The sequence below is a fragment of the Leucopleurus acutus genome (genome assembly GCF_964270905.1).
Source record: "Leucopleurus acutus genome assembly, chromosome: 5".
NCBI classification, from domain to species: domain Eukaryota; kingdom Metazoa; phylum Chordata; class Mammalia; order Artiodactyla; family Delphinidae; genus Leucopleurus; species Leucopleurus acutus.
The window spans coordinates 144,462,114-144,466,617 of NC_139147.1; positions in this window are offsets into that span (position 1 = coordinate 144,462,114).

Sequence of the window (4,504 nt, forward strand, 5' to 3'; positions counted from 1 at the left end):
CCTGGCTGGGGGCAGGTCATGTGGTGTTTTCTGCCCTCACCCTCCAAAATGCCAGTGCCCAGAAGGGGAGCCGGGGTTCAGCATGAACCACATGCTTTGTTCAAACAGTCTAGCTGCAGGGGGCGGCCCCTAATGGGAGGGGGGTTTAGATCAGGGCAGGGAGTTGTTCACCAGCTGTATCAGCTTCCTGGAGTTTACATGACAGATGACCACAGAGGCTCAGAACAGCAAAAACCCACCCTCCCTGTGCTGGAGACCAGAAGACTGAGATCAAGTGTCTCAGGGCTGAGCTCCCTCCAGAGGCTCCAAGAGAGGGTCTTATCTGCCTTTTCAAGTTTCTGGAGACTCCAGGCATCCCTGGGCTTGTGGCCGCACCCTTCCAGTATCTGTCTCCATCTTCAGGTGTCTTCTCCTCTGTCTGTCCTCTTCTGTCTCCTGTGAGGATACCTGTCACTGGGCCACCTTCATCTCTAGGTACTTAACTAATTATAACTGCCAAGACCCTGTTTCCAAACAAGTTTCCATTCCCAGGTTCTAGGGGTCAGGACATGGACATAATTTTTAGGAGGGGGCATTCAACCCACTACAGCAGCCCAGTTCCCAGACACTGGCCTAGAGCCATCTGTGCTGACTTCCTTTTTTTTTTAATTAATATTTATTGGAGTATAGTTGCTTTACAATGCTGTTAGTTTCTGCTGCACAGGAAAGTGAATCAGCTATATGTATACATACATCCTCTTTTTCAGATTTCCTTCCCATTTAGGTCACCACAGAGCATGAGTAGAGTTCTCTGTACTATACAGTCAGTTCTCATTAGTTATCTATTTTATACATAGTAGTGTGTATATGCTGACTGACTTCTTTAGGACATCAGCCTAGCGATATTCTGTCTTTCTGCACAGAGGCATCTTTTGCTTCAGGCATTTGGGGGAGGAAGTGCTGTTGGCAGACCTTCCAGCCTTTCCAGGGACCATGCTGAGGTGTCACCTCTGGGAGTCGGGGAGCATGGACAGGGCTCCAGGTACACACTCTACACTGACTTGACTGCTGGGTGGTCAGACACCTGCACCGGACTGGGCACCCTCAACAGGCTGCACTGTTCCCTGGACCACTGCACCTTCTACCACATAGACAGATGCACTGTGTGTGGACCTATGACCATGACGTGTGGACAGGCAGGTTGGGTGGGAGCCCTCCTGCCTGGAGTGTGGACTCCCACCCACCACAGAGTCTCCAGTCCTGCCATGGACACCACCATCCTGTCATGGACCCCGTTCCTGCTGTGGAGATCCCCAATCAATTAGCCCCCCAAAGAGGCCTTCTGGGAGGGGTGAGAACTCCACCTAAAAGAAGAGACAGGGTGGCCCTAACCACAGCAGTAGGGAATTACTGGGAGTACTTGGGTGCTTGTCTTCCAAAAAATCCAGGATGTCAGTGTCCAAGCCATGAGGGCTCCAACTTGAGTGGTCCAACTCAGCCTGCAGCTGGGGTCACCTGGGGCAGGGGTCGCTTCAGAGAAAGCATGTCCTTGGGTGATTTTCCAACTCTACCTCCCCTCCCCTGCCTTGGGCACCGCCCCCAACCCCTCGTCCCCCAGGGCATTCCAAAGAGGCCAGAGACTGGGCCAAGGAGGGAGGGAGCTGGCCGCTTCCTGATCCACAGGGCTAGGATGCTCCTAACATAGGAGGGCCCTGGACTCAGCTTAAGTATAACTTGGGGTCTCCTACACCTTACCTGGTAGAGGGGTCCTGCAGATTCTAGGACTCTGAGACCACCCCTACTTCTGACCCTGACTGCAGGGCTGGGGGTCCTGAGACTACCCTGGGTTCATTTTTACTTGGAGACTCCCAGAACTCACTGAAGCTTTATACTCAGGGTCAGTGTTGGTTATGGTGAAAGGACACAGATAAAATTAGCTGAGGGCAGAGGTCAGGAGTAGAGTTGGAGGTCCGTCAAGTTTGGCCACCTAGGGAAGCTCACCTGAGTCCTGGGGTGCTGATTCACAACATACACAACCTCCTGGAGAAAATGGACCCAACTTTGCCATGTCCTGCCACTTAGCTGACCTGTAACTGAGTCACCAGAAGGTTTTGTTGTTTCCCTGATTCTTAATTCCTTTAGAATTCAATATTTTACTGTCATAAATGTTTAGTGTCCTTGTAATAAATCGTTAAAAAATAAATATGAACTAATGTACATTAATTACTCTATAAATAAGTGATGAATGGATTACACTTATATAATTTAATTATTTTTTAGAATTATTAAAGTAATACACATTATAGAAAATGGAAATATCACCTAAAGGAGAAGAGAAGAGGTTTGCAAATCCCACCCCCAGAGGTGACCGTCTTGAATGGTTTGGTACATCTCTCTCACACTCTGTCTCTCTTTCTATCCCTGTCTCTCTTTCACACACAAACGCACACACAAGCAGATTCATCTGCATCTATGTTGATTTCACATCCATGTGTTCTTAACAGATGGGATCCTGGATGCAGACAATTGGTCCTCCTGTGTCCCACATAGGGAACCCTGAGGTCTCCCCTGTCATCAGGTTGACACCCTGCCCCCACTTTCTCAGCTGCACAGCATTCATTCATTCAAGTGGACCAGAACTGTTGGATCCCATCCCCTCTCCATGAACATTCCTGTTGTTGCCAATTCCCTACTATTTCAACCAGTGCTGTGATGGATACTCTTGAAAAGACATCTTTAAAAAATTGTTGAAGAATTTTAGTTGGATCAGTTCTAAGGATCAGCACTTCTGGGAAAGGGATACCCCTGTGGGACTCTGAGGGATTCTGCACACTCTTCTCCCAGAGAGGAGTGTCGGTTCACTCTCCCCCCTAGGGGATCTGCTGGGGCCTCTGCTTCCTCACGTTGTCACCAGGGCTGGTGGTCACCAGAATGACAACCAGCCAGTGTAGTGGTGACCAGTGCTGTCTCCATAGTGTTTACATTTGCATGTGTCCTCAGCTGAGAGGTCAAGCGTCTCTAACATTGGCAGTATGCACTAGCTCTCCTTAGAAATGCCTGTGTTTGTTCTGTTTCTTGTTAAAACACTGGTTTTCAAAAAGTTTTTGGACCACAGGCATGTTAAATCTTTCTCTGGCCTTGGGTTATGAGGAATGCTTTTCCAGTTTATGGTTTGTTTTTCCAGTTGTCTCTGTTGGTTTTTTGTTTATTTGTTGTTTACTTGTTTTTGATTGTTTCTTTGTTGTTTTGTTTTTATCTCTGCCACTGAAGAGCTAAGCATTTCCATTCTGTATTCTAGCTCTGGTGTCACACTTAGAAAATCAGCATCTACTTCAAGATTATGTACACACTTACCAATAGGACTTCATTTTGTACATCTCTTTTTAAAATCCAGCTGGGTTTTCCTTTCAAATAATAAAACAAAACCAGAAATTTATAAGTCACCTCTTAAAATATGTGGACAGAAACAAAAAGCCACCTTTTGTATGGTTTTATTTACAGGAAACATCCAGAATAGGTACAGAAACAGAGAGAGAGAAATGGGATTAGGTACTGTCAGGGGCTGTGGGAGGGAGGAATGGGGACTGTATGATAATTGATAAGTGATGTTGACCATCCTTTCATGTGTCTGTTGGCCATAAGTTTGTATTCTTTAAAAAAATGTTCAGGGGCTTCCCTGGTGGTGCAGTGGTTGAGAGTCCGCCTGCCGATGCAGGGACATGGGTTCGTGCCCCGGTCCTGGAAGATCCCACATGCCGCGGAGCGGCTGGGCCCGTGAGCCATGGCCACTGAGCCTGCGCATCCGGAGCCTGTGCTCCGCAACGGGAGAGGCCACAACAGTGAGAGGCCCGCGTACTGCAAAAAAAAAAAAAAAAAAATGTTCAGTCTTCTACCAATTTTTCTTACTTGGGTTTTTGTCTTTTGAAGGTTGACTTGGGTGAGTTCTTGGTCCATTTTGGGTATGAACCCCTTTTTAGATACATAGTTTGCAAATATTTTCTCAGGCTCAGTAGGCTGCCTTTTTGTTTTGTGTATGATTTCCTTTGCCATTGGAAAGCTTTTCAGTGAGATGCGGTCCCATTGGTTTATTTGGCTTGGTTTCCCTTGCTTAAGGAGACGGGTCCAAAAAATATTGCTAAGAGCAAACTGCATACTCTGCAGTATGCTCTGCATTGTCAAAGAATATAGTGCCTATGTTTTCTCCTAGGAGTTCCGTGGCTTCAGGTCTTACATGGAAGTATTTGCTTCATCTTGACATTAGTTTTGTAGATGATATGAGAAAGTAGTCCAGTTTGATTCTTGGGCATGCAGCTGTCCAGTTTTCCCAACACCATTAATTGAAGAGGTTATCTTTTCCCTGTTGTATATTCTCACCTCCTTTGTCACAGATAAGTTGACCATAGAAGCCTGGGTTTATTTCTGGGCTCTCCGTTCTATTTCATGGATCTATGTGTATATTTTTGGTGCGTGCCAAAATCATACTGTCTTGATGATTCTAGATCTGTAGTATAGTTTGAAATCAGGG